At 52.2% G+C, this 19,040-nt stretch overlaps 1 protein-coding gene across 4 annotated transcripts in view; it reads left to right on the top strand.

Moving 5' to 3' along the window:
- The first annotated feature begins 236 nt into the window (after positions 1-236).
- The window catches only part of TEAD3 (TEA domain transcription factor 3), a 61,687-nt gene continuing 42,883 nt past the window's right edge, over positions 237-19,040 (top strand). The window contains exon 1 of one of the 4 annotated variants that reach the window (XM_075909985.2): positions 237-425. The gene's annotated coding sequence lies outside the window, so the exon portion shown is untranslated. The remainder of the gene's footprint in view (positions 426-19,040) is intronic. The other 3 variants (XM_075909987.2, XM_075909986.2, XM_075909988.2) reach the window with 3 other exon arrangements.

Raw genomic sequence — 19,040 nt, 5'->3', positions numbered from 1 at the left:
CCAATATCCCAGCCTCTTCTCTCCCGCTGCGGGGACCCCCGTCTCTCAGTCCCCTCGCTTCTGCAGAGGGGCGTCCCAGCCCATCTCCAGCAGAGCTGAATCCCCACAGCCCAGCCCCCTTGCTGGGGCTGGCGGAGCCGGTCGGGGCGGGGGGCTGTCCCGGTGCCTGGCCGGGGGAGGGCCGGCCCGGGGCTGGAGGCCATGTGAAGGGAGGGGGAGGGCGCAGCCCAGCCCAGCTGCCTCCTGATTGACTCCCAACTTTCTGCTCCTCCCTTGCACAAACTTTCCCTTCCCTGCGCCTGGCTCCGTGCGCGGATTCCGGAGCCAGCCGCGCTCCCCGCATTCCTGCTGCCCCTGTCACCCCCACCGGCCCCGGCACCCCCAGCTCGCCCGCGGCCGGCCGAGCGCTCCGGAGCACGGAGCAGGTAAGCGCCCCCCCCAACCGGGGGTCTTTCTTTGCACGAGGCGGCTGCTAGCCATTCCCCCCGCCCTGGGGCCCATTGCTCCCCGCCAGCTGAGCCCCCTCTGGCTGGGGAGGGGCTCCCCCCGGGGCCCGCTCCCCGCCGCTGATCGCTTTTTTGGGGAGGGGACCCCCCCCCCCCCTGCGTAGGGCCCACGCTTCCCCCAGCTGATCCTGCTGCGTGGCCAGGGGGTTCCACCAACACCCCAAACCTAGGCTGGCCTGGCCTAAGATTAGCTTGGGGGAACAGCCCCCCCCTCCCGCAGTCCCTTCCCCGAAACTGCAGCTGCTTTTCCCACTCTGCCTGGGAACTTGAGCTGCTTGGGGGGAGGGGGGACTGGCCTGGGAAGGGATCAGCCCCTTTGGAACACTAGAAAGGATGTGGGGGTGGAACTACCCCAGCCCCTCCCCCCCAGTGGGTTTAAGCCCCCCCTCCCCCGCAGGTTAATGGGCACAAGGGGGTGTGGGTTTTACTTGGGATGGCTGGTTGCAGTCCTTTGGTTGTGCTGCCTTTTCCCTCTGGTTGGTGGATTATTACTTTTGATAGTGGCAGGATTCTCTCTCTCTCTACCCCTCACCCCCCAAAAATTATTCAACAGTTTTCAGTTTCAAAACATCCAATCACTCCTTCCAGAGCTGCCTGGGAAGGATCGCTTTTTGCCCTGTGCCTGCCTCTCACTCCAGTGCAAGTTTTGAAGCCAAGGGCCTGTGATAATTTTGAATTTACATTTTTGCTTCTACGAGCTTTGACCGTGTGGTTGCTCTATGTACAATTACAAAGAGGCCTTGTGCACAATGGATAGCATGCATAGGGCCAATACAATATGTTCTATAAACTGCCTCCTTTTCCCTCCAACTCGCTGTGGTAGCTCCCCCAAATATTACTGCTTCCCCTTCTGACTTCAGAGTGCATCATGTATGTCTTTGGCAACTTTATTGTATGTATGCATGCGCAACATATCTATGTCACACATACACTAGAAGATAGAATGCTGGCTGTGTATTACACTCTTTGTACTAGTCGCACAATCACATCGCTAAGGAGTCCTTAATTAGGTGCATCATTTTCAGCCATGCATCATGTTTACAATATTTTTCATGCTCTTCCTTTTTTGGGGGGAATACCCCCAAACAAAGCAAACTAATTATGTAATTCTTCAAACTAACGTGCGCGTTTGTGTAGGTAGCCCTATGAGCGTCGGTTAACTCTGTGTGTAAACTGGATTGCAGACACAGGGCACTCTGGGTGTCATTTTGGATGTAGGTGTGAAAAATCAGTATTTTGGAGTGCTGGGATTGGGGTGAGGGGGCAGGAGGAAAGTGAAGTGAGATTTGCAGAAACATGGCTATTGGAGGCGCCTAATGTTGCTTGTCAAAAACAACCCCCCCCCACACACACAGAAACACACACAAAAAGGGGGGAAAAACCTACCACACAAAATCCAGTTCGGATTGATTAGTTCTGGGCAGCTGACCCAGAGTGCTAATGAATTAACAAACAGGGAAATGGCGAGTGCAGAGGGCAGGGAAGAAAAGTGTGAGGTCCCGGTGGGGTTTCCTTTTGTCTATCATAAATAAGAGCAGTGGTACATAGGTGGCGGGGCTGGGGGCAGGGCTGTGGATGTCCATTCCTCCTCCAGAAAAGATAATCTGGCACTGGTCAGTTTAAATGGGATGTTTTTGAGGCAAGTGGCCACATCCCTATCCCCCATCTTGCTGCCCATCCGTGCGGAAATGTGCGTCATGAGTCAGACTTTTTAATACTGCAACAAGGATCGGCTTCCCAGCTGTTACCCCCTGTTTGTGAGAGAGTGTTTGTGAGGCGGCCAGTGTCTAGGGCTCTAAGGAGGCACATCCTAGTGGTGACTGAGGTTCTTTGTAATGGAGGTAGGTGCTGCCTTAGGGGGAGACCTCGTAGCCTGGTTTCCGCCTCTATAGATAACTGGCCCTGTCTCTGTAGGGACGTACTGCCGGTCGAGCAGGCCCAGACACGCCGGCACTTGTACCATGTAGGGAATGCCTCTCTAGAAAGGAAAGCTGGGTCACACGTTTTCTGCTGAGTGATATCCGAGTGTCCCCCACCTCCCATTGTAGTCTGAAGTGGCCATTTAAAGGCGGTTCTATTGTTTCTCCCCCTGTACAAACCCTTCACTCTTCTCTCCATGTACTCGAGAGAAATTTGTGCGGGTAACGGGGGTAGGCAGGAATCATGACCTCCATTTTACAGATGGGGAAAGAGAGGCACAGAAGGGGGAAGTGACTTACCCAAGGTCACAGAACACATCATGACTGCCATGACTTGGACCCAGGTCAGACTCCTGGGCCTGACCCTGGCTCTTAACCACACACCAGTTTGTCCTTTCTTAGCTATTAAAATGGATAAATACTAATAAACAATTATGAAGATAGCCTTCTGCAGGGTCTCCAGTACACTCAATGCTCCGTAACCCTACTCCGCTGCTAGAATTTAACTCTCCCCTAGAAGAATCAGTAGCGCAGAGTAAGGATGTCAGTGGTCACCCGTACCAGATGATGCTTACCGGTTACTGGTTAACCCTTGGCCCCCCGCCTGCTGCTGTTTAAGTGGTTAACTGATTAAAGGGGATTTTACATCCCTAGTATAGAGAAGATATATTATATGTAAATAGTCACACAATATCATTTAAATACTAAGTAAAGATAAGAAAGGGTGTGCAAGTATATATATCTTGTATTTATAATATAATCTCTAACCGCTAAGGGCAGGTGTCATTCAGCCTGGCAGTTTTCATATCAAAATGCTTTCAAGGAAACCACCTTCTTGTAGCATTGCTCTTCATGCTAAAGAAGCTCTGGATAGGAACTGGACCTTGTCGAGAAGGCTGATCAGATCATAAAGGAGAGCAGGGTTTGGCCGGGCCTTTTTGTAGATGTACTTAGGTTTGGGGGGAATTATTTCAGGGCCTTGGCATATAGGGATTCAGATCCTTTGGCCTCCCTGTGTTCTAACTGATTCCAGCCTAGCTGACAAGGAGGGAGCGACAACTTGCCTCCATCTGATGGCAATCGGGTGGCCTTAGTGAAATGAGTTTGATGAGTCTCAGTTGCTAGCGGGACAAAGTCCATCGGGACAGCTGGCAGTGAATGGCGCTTGCCGTTGCAGCAGTGAGCCCGAGGACTTGCTGTGCCATGGAGACTGGAATATTTGCTCTTGGCCACGAGGGTCTTTGCAGCTCAGGATTTGTGTGTGCATGCCCCTGCTGTACCTGCCTTGTGGAGAGAGCACTCTGTTTGCCAGGGCTGTCAGGCTGGCATAGAACAGCCCTTTAATAAAAACAGCTCTTACACAAGTGGGGAGTGGAGGGGGGAGGGCTAATTGCCTTGTCTGTCCTGGGTATTTCCCGTGCACCAATCACTAGGCCCTGCCAGTCTGGCTGTGGTCCTCCAGGCCACGTGCAGGGTTGCTTGCAAATACCTGGCATTTTTTTGTGGAAATATTGAGTGTCTGTGACTGGCTGAGTGTGCAGGGGGAAAGAGGAGGGGTTTGGCCCAGGTGAGGAAGCGTGGGTGGAGAAGGTGGCTTTGTTTGGAAAGGTGCAGACAGCTGATCCCCTCCCTGCTGCGCTGAGAGGAGTCGATCAGAGTCTCGCTACCTCCCCACTTCATGCTGGTGAGCTTAACACCAACCAGTCCCTTCCTCCCGCTTGTCTTTTGGCTTCCCACCGTAGCCCTGACCATAAGCAGTGCAGAATAGGAAGTGGCACCTCCTTCTGGTGACGGCTGGACACTGCTGCTGGTTCCATCGGGCCAGTGGAGACCCAGTAGGAGGGAGGCTCATCTGAAAGCCTAATTGAGCCTGTGACACTCTGGTGACATTGGGGGATGGTGCAAACTGAGCAAGGAGCAATACAATAGAGGAAAAAAAGATTCCCAGTCAACAGGTTAAGGCTGCACATCCTGGGAGTGGAAGTGGGCAATCAACTATAATTAATGCATTAAAAATTAAGTAACCACACAACTCCTGTCAAACACACACTGAACACGAGGCCAGCAGCAGGTGATCCCTGGTGCTGGAATAATTTATAGACAGTGCTGTTGTGAAGAGGAGAAGCTAGGTTGGGCCTGATCCTTTTGGGCAGCGGGGAGTCGTGGATCTCTGTCTTCTCCTTCGTGCATGTTTGTAGTCCCGCGGAGGCATGGAGCGAGGGGCATTTGGGGCTGGGGAGGAATCCCACACAGGGGTTTTGAGCCCCTAAGATCTGCCCTTCCATACATGCTGCGAGGATTGTAATTTATTATTTGTATTATGGTCGCTCCTGAGAGTCCCAGTCATGGATTAAGACTCTGTTGTGCTAGGCACTGTACAAATGCCGAACGAAAAGATGGCCCCAATCTGCAAAGCACAGGCCATCTCCTAGAAGTTCCTTTAAGTGTTGCTTAAAAAATGTGGTTTGAGTCTGAACTCAGTGATAAAACTCCTCTTGGCTTTAACGGGAGCTAAGCGTTGGGCTGTAGAATCGGTCCTTGCTGCAAGAGGTATGTGAATGATGGCTGAAGGACTGTGTAACCCCCTGAATGCTCTTTGCTACACAGTAGACCAGCGATGGGCAACCTAGGCTAGTGAGTGGGCTGACTGAACAGCCTCCTTCATCTCAGTGGGCCGTAAGACTGTTGTAACCAAAGCGGACTCTTGGAATAAGGTGGTTTTGCTAACTGCGTACATACCTGGAATTTGCAGGGGGGAGGGTGCCGATTGAATCGTAGCAGCGCTGTGATTGGCTGCAGAGAGCATGCGACTCTCACGGGCACCAGTGTTGTGTGCAATCACTTCACTTTCCGTGCTCTTGCTTTAGTAACGTGTCGCTTTAGTAATATTGGTAGGAAAAAAACGATGTGGAAGGTAACCAGCAGAATCTGGCAACCCAGCTTATGGGCCATGGTAAATAAAACGCCTCGAGGCCCACAGGTTGCCCATCCTTGCAGTAGATTCGAACCACCCCAGCGCTCCCCTGGCGCTCTCTCGGTATAGTGTGCTGAATTACGGACCTCCACCATGGGGACTTGCCTCTCCAGACAGGGCTCACTGCGCCAAGGGATCACTACCGTCTAATGAGAGTTGTACTGCATTTCCCAGGGCTGGATTTGAGCCTTTATTGTAGAAGAGGCTTTGTTCAGTGGGAATGTTAAACGGTTTACTGGTAAGCATGCTGGTCCTGAGTTAAAATAGTTAACCGGTTAATGGTTTTTAACATCCCTAGTGTTAAAACATCCCTAGATGTTTTTAACATCCCAGGTTGATTAGACAATAGGAGCAAAACTTCCCTTTGTAATGGGAATTGCCTCTTTTTTGAGGCTCGGTAAGTCTGCATGCCTGTATGTCTGGGGTGCTAGAAGGCACCTGAAGTGTGTGAGCACTCAGTGTTTCTCTGTCACGTGTCCATGTTGGCTTACAAAACTTTTTGGATGAAGGGAGGGAAGTTAATGATGGGTATCGTCGCAGCCTGTGACCTGCACATGGGAAGATGGCCTCGTCGCGACAGCACGGAGAGCTGGGTTCTGTTTGGATTTGGGCAAGTCATTTAAAGCCCTTTGTGCCTCAGTTTCCCCCTGTGTAAAACAGGACTGATACTGGCCCCCTTCGCTGATACTTATGAAGCACTTGGGGCCCCTTGTTTATAAGAATGGAGATTGTCTATCTCCTAGAAGTGGAAGAGACCTTGAAAGGTCATTGAGTCCAGTCCCATGCCTTCCCAGCAGGACCAAGTACCATCCCTGACAAATTTTTGCCCCAAATCCCTGATTGGCCTCTGCAAGGATTGGCAGGCAACAGACTAGAGCAAACGGCAATGCACACTGAGCCGGTGAGTGGTGATTCATGAATGACTTAGGTGGGGGACATTCTCTGCTGTCTACCTAGGGCGTCTCAGCCCATCAGGCCGTGCATTTGGGGCAGCTGCTCTGGAAGCCTCTGTAGACCGAGCCAGGTTTTCACGGGGCTTTGCCTCACTACTGCTGCTGCACAATCCTGGCCTGCTGTTTCACGACCGCCATTTTGGATTCTGTCGGATGCATGAGACCTGCCGCCTAGTGCCTGGTTTTGAACAGGACCACACCACGTTCCTCCCCTCTGTACATCCAGGTTTGTGCCTGTCTGTGCTCACGTGGGGCTGAGAGTCGAATGAAGCTCCCAAGAGGGGCCATGAGCACGCACTCCTCAAGAGTGCATCCAAAATGGCAGCTGTGCTATCCCAGATGCATATAGACCTGGGAGCAGCCCTGTGCCTTTCCCATGCAGCTGCCACTGTTCTAAGACAATAGCCACATGGACAGCGTTCCTGGTGAGCTTAGCTTTAGGTCTGCACTATGTGGACTTCCTGGAAACAAGCGTTCAAATCCCAGGTGAATCAGCTAGCCCTTCACTCTTCCAAGTGACATTAACTAAGCAGAGGCCATGCTGTTTCCAATGGGTAGATCCAGGTGAGACCTTAAATACTGGGGCCAGATTGGTGCCTAACACAGAGCTTCAGAGGAATTTAGGGGCTTAGGCCTGAGGTCCTGTCTGCTGCTTGTGGGTATTGAAGTTCTCCCTGCCCTAGTGTTTTTGACCAAAGGTTCCCCTGTTATCCGTTTGCCCCACCCTGCCCCCAGAGGTGGCTGCATTTCCATAGTGCTGCATTGGTACAGTGATAAAGCACTCTGGGATCCCCTTAGATGGAAGTGAACTCGATTTCAGTAATTAATAAAGATTTACCACCCAGTGGTAAAAATCTAGACAGAGGGAATCCCCTTACAGGCAGAAACCAAATCAGCCCGGTTTAACAGAGTGCGGTATATCAGCTTACCCAGATATTAGTTAAGTTTTACAACAGGCTATGTAAAAAGCACTAGGAAAGTCAGTACAAACTAAAATGTCATACAGTGATTTATTTATAATGCTCTACATACTGTACACAGAAATATAAGTACAATATTTATATTCCAGTCCATTTATGTTATAATTGTATGGTAAACATGAGCAAGTTGGCCATTTGTCAGTATCCGTGTGGCCGTGACACTTGTGTTTTTATGTCTGATTTTGTAATCAAGTAGTTTTTAAGTGAGGTGAAACCTGGGGGCGTGCAAGACCAATCAGTCTCTCGAAAGTGGTCTGGAAAGTCTGCGTACAGTGGTCTGGAAAGCCTGAGCACCACTGGTCTAGGATACCTTGTGCTGCATGATACTATTAAAAGTTATTACAGTAGCACCCAGAAGCCCAAGCCAAGACCAGACACCATTGTGCTATGGGCTGCATGCCCACAGTGAGGGACTGTGCTTGCTCTTAAAACTGGCGGTCTAAATAGGCAAGACAGAGAGAGGGTGGGAGGCGAGAAGACGTATTCTCCCCATTTCACAGATGGGGAGCTGAGACACAGAGAGAAGAGGTTATTCCAAGGTAATGCAGGGAGACTGCATCAGGGCTGTTACTGTTACTCAAGCCACAGTCCCAGTGTCTTACACGCTGGACCAAAAGCTGAGTGTGAAATAAACACAATCATTGGCAGAACTGTAATGAACATGAGATACCGACCCTTCTAGCATCCTTGATAGCGTAGCAGAAGGTCGCATGTTGGGAAAGCTAGGGCAGCAAATCGCCCCTCCTGCGTGTCAATGAGTGTGGCTAGAAACTGCTGCACATCAGGCATGGCAGGTACCCACAGCTTAAAGTCACAAAACAGACCAAGGGCATCTGGTCTCTGGCAATCAGCCCAGGTAGCCTAATGATTGGGCTAGTTAAGGTGATCTATGCGCATGTCTGTAGCGAGGTGGGGGAGGATCTCTACCATATAAAGAGAGGTGAAAAGTGTTTACCGTGAATATTTTTGTATGGATCCTAGAGATAAAGTGCAAGCAGTGTAAAATACCACATGTTAAGCACAAAAGCAGTGAGGGGAACAAAGTTTGTCCACAGAACTCTCATCATTTTCAAGAGGAGCTGGGCCGAGATAAGCAGAAAGGAACAGCTTACATTCTGTGATTATCAGAAGTGATTTGAAACTACACAGAACCCCAGATCCAAACAATAGGAGGAATGTCCGATGTGGACTCCACCTGTGACCCATTTCTAGTGAGAGGTCAGGTCTAACTTGTAGAGAGATCCCATTAGTTATCTGAGGGCTTGCCTACATGGGAACATCCAGGAAAATTAATCTGAATTAACTAGGGTGTGAATTTGAAGTGGATTAGTTAAACCACATTAAATCCCTGTGTGGACTCTGAAATCAGAAGTAAAGTGACCTTAATTCAGTTTAGTTTAATTTAATTTGGAAGGCCGCATCTATGCAGTAGCAGAAAAGCTGTGGTGCTGTAGGTATACTGCTGTAATGTAGATGCAAGCTAAGGGGATGGAAGGTGTTTTTCTATCACTATAGGACAGTGTGTCTTAAACTGTGTTCTGAAGCACACCGGTGTGCCGCGAGGCAGTTAGAGGTGTGCCGCGGAGAACAACAGAGTTCAAAATGGCCACCCTTAAAGGGGCAGACGACCTTTTTTTTTCTCTCAACAAAAAAATCTTGTTTGGTGTTCCTCGGTCTTAAAAAGTTTAAGAAACACTGCTATAGGAACTTCATCTCCCTGAATAAACGCTCTGTCAACCTAGCTTTATCTGTGCTGCGGGCTAGGTTGTCATAATTAGAGCCCTCATGGATGTGGGTTTTTCACAGTCTTTGGTGCTAAAGTGGACCTAAATTTTAAGTGTAGACCAGGGCTAAGTGAATTAAGATAAAGCAAAGTAAGGCCTCTTTAATTCTGAATGAAGGTGTTTGTACAGGGATGTAATGCAGTTTAACTAATACACTTCAAATTCACACTTTTAGTTAATTTGGATTTATTTTCCTGGATGTTGTCATGTAAACATCCCTGAGACGGGTGGAGAAGCGGAGTGGGGAGGGTGATGTTTCTTTTCTTAGCTTTGGTAGAGATCAGTGGTTTTCAATCTTTTTTCATTTACGGATCATTAAGCATTTTTGAATGATGGTGAGAACCTGTTTGGAAATCTGCAGGCCACCAGGGTCTGTGGGCCACAGGTTGAAAACCACATTTCTGTGGTGTTAACAATTTTTTTGCAGGCCCCTTAGACATAGTCTGCAGACTCCTATATCCCAGGGTCCATGGACTACAGGTGGAAAACCACTAGTATAGACTTTCCACTTGGCCTCAGACAAGTTGCTTCATTTCTCTGTGCCTCAGTTTACCCTTCTGTAAAATAGGCCTAATAACCCCTGCCTCTATGGTTTGTAGTGAAGTGTAACTGTTTTTGAAGTGCTTGGGGATCCTTGGATTGGAGCACTAAGTGTTATTTGTTCATGACTGTCTCTTCCTAGCTCCTTGTAAAATTAGATCCAGCTGTTCACAATAGTCACTAATTTTCCCAGATGATGTTCTAAGTTTGTAGTCTGAGCAGCTCTGAGTTAGTGGAGGATGGGCTGTAATTCTCATGCCAACTCGCCAGCCATTTCTCCCCATTCCCCAGAGGCAGGGAGCTCATATTGCTGACATTTAGGCAACTGTCCTTTTATTTTAGTGAAACTCAGCATTAATGTTATTACCGGGAAGATCACTTCATAGCCCCACGTCCCATGCTGTGGGGGTAAGGCATTGCATGTGGGCCCTGCTCTGAGTCCCTCGGAGAACTGGGCCGCCTGAGGCTAAGTAACCTTTTTGGTTTCCCCTATGTTTGTGCTGGGGACTTCATCCTAACATATCCCACACAGGAAATTCCAGAATCCCCCCATCAGCCACTCCCAGGCACCAGCTGGGCGTGTGTGGGTCATTCTTTTCCCACCACTCACCTGAGACTTTAACTACCGCTCCACCAGCTTACAGAACTGCTGGAAAGGCTACCCCTGGGGAGCAGGTGAGGTAGAGCAAAGAGGAGAGGGTGTGTGTGTGTGGCAGGGGAGGTCTGTGATTACTGGGTTGGTTAGATAATTGTGGGCGGATTGCACAGAGGGGGAGGCTGATGCACTGGATTAGAATCAGTTTAACTGCTGGGCCGTGCTCTCTTCTGGAACTTCTCTATTAATAATATCACCGGACATATTTTTAGCAACTTACACTCTCTATGTGCAGGAGGCGCTTCACCACCATCACTGAAGTGCTGCCACCTCGGCAGTGGGGCACAGCAGCTGTTCTCACAGCACAGAGCAACCGAGGCTGACAGGGCAGGAAGTGAAGGAGGGTGCTTGCTTCCAGGTGGAAGTGTGCTGGGGGAGTTCATCAGGGCAGGAGGTGATGAATCAGCCAGGAAGTGGACCAAGTCCCCAGAGATGCCCTGCCCTTGTGATCAATGCAGTGGATCTTCAACATCTGCAAGAGATCAGGCTCTTGGTTTTATGGTGGCTTTTCTAGAGCTGAGTGCTCTCAAGTCTGAGTGCCTCATGCTGCCTGTATTTCTGCAGCGGTCCTGATAACTGGTATGCTCTTAGTGGGCTACCTCCTGTACTGGCAAGCTGCAGAAATTCTCACCACGCACAGCGACTGGGCTAAGTTTTCCCATGCTGAGTGGGAATCTCTTGGAAGAGCAAGACAAGAGGGAGAAGGGGTGGTGAAGGCAGCAGATTGGCCTCAGGAGATCAGAATTCACTTTCCAGCTTTGCTGTGTTTCCTGTGATGGGCAAGTTGCTTCGTCTCCCTGTGTCATCTTTCCCCAGCTGGCTTGTTTCTTTAGAAGCTCTTCGAGAGGTGGCCAGCATCACACTGGGCGCCCAGTCGCTCCTACAGTCTAAATTATAGTAAAAGCATTACTGTCAAGTTCTAGAAACACAAGAATAATTTATACGGGGCTCATCCTCGAGCATACCAGGAGCTTAATAAATCGTGTGCACACAGCACTCCGGCAACACACCTTGTGGGGGGAAAGGTAGCAACCTTCCAGAACACGGCTGGGTACATTTTGCCAGGGACTTCAGTGTGACAAGATGCTCTAGTGTCCCTGATCAGCAGATTGGACCTTGCTGGTTGGGGTCTCGTCAGAAAGACCACTGCACAGGAAACCGCACGGTTCTTAACTTACGGGGAAGGTGGAGGAGTAGGAAGGGGAGTGGGAATGACAGCTGACCACCAGGTGAGAAGGAGGGCTCCCAGCAACTCCTACCTGCTTCTTGACCTGATCCTGGATGCTGCCATGGCTGCTCCAGCCTTTCCGGTTTCCACTGTTGCCTCCATGAGTTTATGCAGGGCTTGAGCCCCGATTGCTCGGTGCTAGCCACCCACTGCCTCGCTCCCTCGGTTCCACCACCCCTGACAACTCCATTATAAGGCTATAGGGCTGTGTTGACTGACCCTGCTGGGATTTGACATTGTGGTTCTAAGGCAGGGGAGGGCAATAATTTTTTACCGGGTGCCACTTCAGAAATTTTTGAAGTGGCCCCGGGCTGCACAAAAAGGGGCGGGGCATAGGGTGGAAGGGGTGGGGCCACGATATTTCCGGGTTCCCCAACTCCAGACAGTGATTGGTCTGGTGGTGAGGGAGTGCCTTTGCCCTCACCCCACATTCCCCCAAAGTGCCCGTGCCCATGCCCCTGGCATGGAAGGAGACTTCCCTCGCTCCCCTGCCCTTAGGCCAATTAGGGAGCGAGGGAAGGCCAATTAGGGCCTGGGTGTGGGGGAACGTGCGAAGCCTCCTCCTGCCCTACCACTTCAAAGGGCCGCGCGCTGGTCGCAGGGCAGGGACAGAGTGAAGAAGGCTTCACCTGCTCCCTCGCCCCCAGGCCAATTAAGAGAGCAGCAGGGCCTCTGTGGGCCGGATCCACCCTGCGGAGGCCCTTCTGTCCACCCCTGTTCTAAGGGCTCTGGAATATCCAGACCAGAAACCCCCATTCCACGATGGCAGGAGCAGTAGAAATGCACAGACCACTGAACGAGCCCTCTGGCTGTCAGTCTAGGTCAGGGGTGGCCAACCTGTGGCGCTTCAGAAGTTAACATGCAGCTCCTTGCACTGGTACCAAATCCATGGCTGGAGCTACAGGTGCCAACTTTCCACTGGGCCGGAGGGTACAACCCCCAGCTCTGCCCTAGGCGCTGTCCTCCTAGGATCCTGCCACTTCCTACCGTCTCCACTGAGCCTGGCACACCCATGCTTCCCCCCTTCAGTGTCTCCCACTGAGAGAGAGCTGATCCCAGTGGGCAGGAGGAGGAGAAGGTGGAGCTGCGAGTGGGTGGGCTGTGTTGACAGTGGTAGTGGGGAGATGAGCAGGGCTGGTGACACAGAACTGTGGCTCTTTGGCAATGGGCATTGGTGTAAACTGACTCCTTCTCAGGTTCAGGTTGGCCACCCCTGGTCTAGGTAAACAGACTCCAGGTTCTGAGCTGCAGGAGTCTGTGACCCCGTAGGATTCCCTCGTTCTGCATTCGGTGCCTCCTGGGGGGGCGATCGGTTCTTGCACGTTTCTTCAGCAGCCCCTCTGCAGAGCGCATTCCCCTTTGGTCGTTCTGTGCCGCGTTCCAGTTGCCATTCATGAGTCATCCGTTTAGCCCTCGTTTATGAATTGCACAGTGCATTGATTGTCCACCCAGGCCCGTTCCCTCCTTCCTGTGTGGACCGTGTGGCATATGAAATTCGCACGCCCGTTACGGTTTCTGCAGAGGTGTGAGATAACGGAGCTTTCTGGAAGGGGCCCTTGTGGGCACAGGGAGACCTTTCTCCCACTGATTTATCATCTGGGTGCAGTGATTCTTCCCGTGGTACCAGAAGGAAGTGGCTTGTACCGATTGGGAGTGCTTGGCTTCTGTCAGCCAGTCTGAATGGCATTTTCCCTGGCTTTGGACAGGCGGGAAGGCCATTCCACACACTGGAGCTGAGTTGGCATGCGCAGGCCAATGGGTAGTGCTCTGGTTTGGTAAGGTGCTGCTCTCGGATTGCTGCAGCACCCAGCTATGAGTCAGGGCTGCAGCCTCGCAGGCAGCTGTGTCTCCTAGGCACGGGATGAGGGCAGCTGCTTCCATGGCAAAGATTGGGTTACACGGGGGTGGAGGGAGAGGCAGCCTGGGACGAGGGAGTGGGTGTAAAAGAACTGGAGCCTTCCTGTTTGCACAGGGGTTATAGGCACCTTGTGACCCGTCTGTAGCTTGGCTACTTTAAAATCCCATCGCCTGTATGATTGCACAGTCGGCAAGACGCTTTCCCTGCCCCACAGATCTAAGGCTTGTCTAAGTCAGTAGGGAATGATGTTGACGTTCAGCCATTTTCCAATGAGTTTGAGAGTCCACCCCGGAGTTGACACTGATCTCGCGCCCCTTCATTAAGTCTGTACAATGTTGTGTGTAGAACCGTCGCTAAGGCATGGGAAGGTGTGGCCAGCTGTTGGAAGGGTGAATTCCCAAACACGAGTTTGGGAGGAGAAGGCGCTTGGACAAGGAGAGGGGAGACAGTTCTGGGTGTGGGGGCATCTGGGGAGAAGGTGCAAAGGCCAGAGTGGGCTGGAGGAACGTGGCACTCCAGTCCCTCTCCTTAGGAAGTTAAGCCCTAGGGCACAAGTCATAGCTGAGTTCAGAGACACCAGGGACAGTCCTTCATGTGGACATCTGTAGTTCTTTGCCTCCCAGAACATCTGAACTGGCTAAGAGCTGGCCAGAGGGCCCTGAGCAGATCCACATCTGTCATACTGAGAACATCTGGGATGCCCGCCCCTGGATACACCCACCTCTTTCATGATGTTTCTGGTTTCTTCAGTTTATCATTGTTGTTTCTAGCTTGAGATATCCTCGGCGCTTGACTTATGGATTTGCCTTTTCCTCTGAGTGGCCAGGTCTTCGCAAAGAATCCATTGGCTGTTGGGTCTGTGGAGTAGACATCACCCATCTCACCTTGGGTAGCCCGTCCCTAACGCCAGCTCTGGCCCTGTTTTCTCAAGCTGGGGAATCACCTTGGCCAGACCGTGGGCTTGCTGAGCGGATTGTCTGAATACTTTCAACCGCTCTTCTGCTCTAACCTCCCAGACCTCGTTCTTGGGTCTCGCACAGTTAGAGCCAATGGGGCCTCTGGGGAGTTGGCTTTGCCTCTAAGCAGCGCTGGGCGTTCAAACACTTGAAGCCACTTTCTCTGCTGGGATCGGCGGGTTTTAAAGCTCAGTAGGCCAGAGTTGCTTCTCACCATCGGCAAAGAGCGATCGATGTCTGCTGGTTTAATTTGTACTGATATTTCTCGGCGTGCCGCTGGCTGGATTACATCCGGTTGAACTCATTCCCCTGACACTTTCAACTGGAAACTTCCTGTCCGAACAGCGCACTGTTCAGCACCTGAACACGGGTCCAGAGGCGGCTGCCTTTCAGGGATGGGTACAGTGACGCCAGTAGGCGGGAACTTCATCCTGAGAGGTGCTGAGCACCAGTATCCCCTGGCAGATGATCCAGTGGGGGTGTCGGGCTGTTGGGAAGAGGCCTACAGTTTGTAAAGTCTTTTGGGCTCAGAGGAGCTATGGTAATAAGATGATCCCCTTCCTGTGGCCATCTTGGTGGCAATAGCGGCCATCTTGGTGAGACTGCTTGTGGCAGAGGCCAGTCTAAGACCCTAGCCTCCAACTAGTTTCATAATCCAGAACATACTTGATGCTTTAAAATCTTTTATTTAAAGGTAAACCAGTGAATCTCCTCTCCTGGCTAAGCAGGATGGAAAGCAAGTTGGTCCCTTGGTTGCCAGGGTATATGGCTGCCTTTGAACCAAGATGGCTGCCCTGCTACTTCGTAGCAAGGCTAAAAAAAAAAAAATCTGTGTTACTTCAAAAATAGTGAGCAAAGGCTACAATCCTGGCTCAGATCTTCCCCAGTCTAATCCCCGTTGACTTGAGGGAGATGAGGGGCCCTGCAAAGTTTGACCTGCTCAAGATACATTTCCCGTGGGGGTGAGAGGTACTGGCCAAGGTGAAAAGGTCCAATCCCTGTTCCTTTGGCACCTTGGTTCCTTGGCACTTCTAACCCACTGTATAAAGTGCTTTGAGAGCCCATGGGGTAGCCCCAGTTGGCAAACTGGGCGTGGCAGGGATTGGTCACCGAGGGTGCCATGCCTGGCCACTCATGCTATGCGGTGTCACCACACCACATGCAGATGAGGGCCAGTGTTGGGCAGGAAAGTTCTTCTATGTGGAGAAAAAGGAGCAGCTTTGTTAGGATGGAGTCAGTGGCCATGTGTCCCATGTACACAGCCTGAAGGCCGTAGGGCAGGGGTGGAGAACCTAAAGCCCAGGGCCGGATGCGGCTCCTAGCTTGCCTGGATCCAGCCTCCAAGGCACTGGGGAGTCCGCGCTGGCCCTCCAGCCCTTTGGCCAACTTCCCATGGGCTGGAGCACACACAGTCTACTAGCCTGGCCCCCCTAGGCTCTGGTGTGAGAGAGGAATGTGGGGAGTGTCTTTGAGTCGAGGCCCACGTCAGTGAGGGATTGCTTGTGGGTAGGAGTTGACTAGCGCCTCTGAGGACCCAGAAAGCCTAAAGGGGACGGGATGGACTTGGTGGGTGCCTGAAAGACCCAGCCCCTCTTCCAGTTTGCTGTCGCTTCAGTACCATCCGGACACCATCCAGCAGTTCTGCATCCCTCGTGGCTTCCCAGCCACATGGCCTCCTGTGGTTTTCTCGCTCCGATTGCTTCCTGAGTGCCACGCCAGGCCGGAAAAGACAGGAAGTGATAGAGGAAAGGAAATTACTCGGGCTGTCTCGCAAGGGAGCAGAAGTGGGGGGCTGGGAGAGGCCAAGGACTTCAGAGCCAGAACCATTGGGGGCCCTCTCCTGTCTGTCTGAAGGACGGGGTGGGATGGGAACACAGAAAGGAGGATGGATCCCATGAGGGGCAGACCCGAGAGAGGGGGGCTTGTTACTGAGCTAAACTTCCCTCAGACTTTGCGTTTGCAGAGCGTATTGCGCAAGGGGCCTTTCGGCAGGCAGAATCCTTGCAGCTCCACCCTGATCGTAGTAAGTGGTAGAAGTTAAATCTGCTTCAGAGCAGTCGGAATCCCTACATATCAACGGGCCTTGCAGCTCAGTAACAATTTAGAAAAAGATCATGTCTCTCCCCAGCTGTTAGTATTGATCCGTCTCTGGGGTTGGGTTGAAAATACCTTGTTGGAGAATACAATTCCTTCCACCTCCCAGGGATCCTCTTCAAACTAAAGACAGGGCTTGCCTTTCAGCAAGGAATAAAGCAGCCACTTCTGGGGTGGAGCATATGAGAATGTTTGCTAGCATAGTGGGCGGAAACTACTCCCATGGAAACCTGGGGAGGGGAGGGCTAGAGTCTGCAGAATGTGGTCCCGTAACCTGCAGTTTGACCAGGACACCAGATTAACACCCTCGTGCTTGGGAAAATTGTAATCCGGTCTTTCCTGGCCGAGATTTCTGGCAGGCACGGTACCTCCTAGTCCTCCACTAGGCACCGTCTGCTGAGCCACTAACGCTGCCTGGAGCATCTGGGGTTTCCGCTGCACTCTTGCACCTGGGTATCTCCTCTCCCAAGCTTGTGAGGTTAGAAGTCCTGGTGAAAGGGCTGCAGACTGAGGCTGTGATTGCTGGGTGGAGATTTCCCGGTGAGGGCTAGCCTGGTGGTCCGGTCACCGCCGGCGAGGAGCTGAGATGCCGAGGCTGGCCGCCGTACCGCATGCTCTGTTGTTGGGGAGAGGGGAGCACCCACATTCCCCACCCTCCTCCACCGATGCTTGGGCGTTGCGGAGGGGTTCAGGCCTGGCGTTGGGAAGCAGGACGCTTGGGGCCTTTCACAGCTGTGTCCGATTGGATGCTGGGTGTCAAGAAGACCCCATCAAGCTGGTGTGGACGGTGCTTTTCACACTGCTATGGGTAGGTTGGGCCATTGTGGGCCCTGCAAGGAACATCAGAGACCATGAAAGAACTAGGGCAGCTGGTTTGATTTTAGGCCAACATCCCTGACCACCCTCCCTACACCCCCTTGTGCTCTGCCGCCCCGTAGGACGGAGAGCTATGCGTCTGGGATTTCTCACTGGCTCCCCAAAACCATTGCTCCTTCCCACCCTTCTGAGCTGCACTGCCTCCAGGCTTTGCAGGTGGCAGCCTAGAATTCTCCCTCCCCCATTTCCTTCCCTGTCGGATAAAATGTATTAACATGCAGACAAAACAAACGTGGAAAAGCTAGGGAGGGGGCAGGGAGGGGGCATGGGGGAGAGGCGGAGAGGCAGCATCATGGAGAATGCCCCCGGCAAGCGTTCTCCTTTCAGAAATTAGAAGCATATTAACGAAGGCCTCTGCGTGCTTGCAAATTGTTTCCTCCTGTTGGAGTTCAGAACCTGCTTTTGGGGCTGTGCCTTCTCTTGGCTCAGGCTGTAACGCACGAGGAGGGGCTGGAGAGCCTCCTCGAAACGACGTGGGGCTGTTACGTGGGCATGCCGTTCAGGAAGGGAAATGTTCGTGCCCCTGTGGCTCTGAGTTCCGAGAGCTGTCTGTCGGCAGAGATCTCAGTCCTCCAGCTCTGTGTATCTTGGCATCACTCAGTGCAGCCACCTCTGGGGTGGAATGCAGCAGCTGTCTGGCAGCACACAGCAACGCTGCACCACAGCCCTCCAGAGAGGAAGGGAAAAATGAGATTGGGGGGGGGAGACAATGGGCTTGTGTGGCTCATGTAACTGGAACGGCAGCCATGTTGCTGGGGTTGATGCCCCAGCTTTTGCAGGAGTCATTGGGAGGCTCTTGATGGAATGGGCAGCACCTTGGCTTTGCTGGGTTTCTGAGTAATGCTCCTTGTCCTCGAGCACCAAGGAGGCCGAGTCCCACAATTGGGAGAGGGAACCCTCTGGCCGCCAGATTTTAGTTGATTGCCAAGTCCCTGGTGGCTGGTAGCCACTCTCTGTAGCTCCTTCAGAGCCTGCTTGACCACAGCACAGGGACACGTTGGGCTGCATAATCCAAAGCACAGAGACATTCCTGTCTGTCTTTCCTAGAGACCCCATCTCTGCCCCACTGCTTTTCCCAGCCAGGCATCTGGTGGGACCGGACCTCTGCTACGCTAGTGGATGGTTTATGAGTGGCAGGAGCCCAGTGGCCACCAGCTGCTTCCTCCCGTTCCCAGATTGCTATCTGCTGCCCTCTTCACCTAGGTCGGTGTCCTTTTTTGGGTCGGCGGCCACTGACCCATTATAAAATCAGTCAGGGGCCGCGTGCAAGTGAGAAGCAAAACCACCACCACCAACCACCACCCACCAAAACCCTCCCTGACGTGGCCCCCAACTGAGAGGGAGAAGGACCGTCTCCACATCCCCCTCGTGCACCAGAGCTTGTGTGCTCCAGCCCTGTGGCCAGGTGGCAGGGAAGGGGAGGCTAGATTGCCAGCATGGGCCCCCCAATGCCGGGGGGGGGGAGCTCTGAGCCTTGGGGGCTGGATCCAGGCAAGCCAGAGGCCGCATCTGGCCCCCAAACCTTAGGTTCCCCACCCCTGAGAGCATCAGGTGGGTGTGAGCTCTTGCCTGCAACTCCTTGCAGAGGAAAACCTTGCAGCGTTGGATCCCTCTTCTCCCCCCACACACACACTTGTCAGCAGGAGTGGCTCGCCCAGGCCCTATTAACAGCTCAGGGTGACAACATCCTCAAGTTACACAAATAACTGGGCTCTCT

This window comes from Pelodiscus sinensis, chromosome 27 (genome assembly GCF_052426305.1).
Source record: "Pelodiscus sinensis isolate ZL-2025 chromosome 27, ASM5242630v1, whole genome shotgun sequence".
In the NCBI taxonomy this organism is placed as follows: Eukaryota; Metazoa; Chordata; order Testudines; family Trionychidae; genus Pelodiscus; species Pelodiscus sinensis.
The sequence above is the reverse complement of the archived record's forward strand: the minus strand, read 5'-3'. Positions and strand labels throughout refer to the sequence as shown.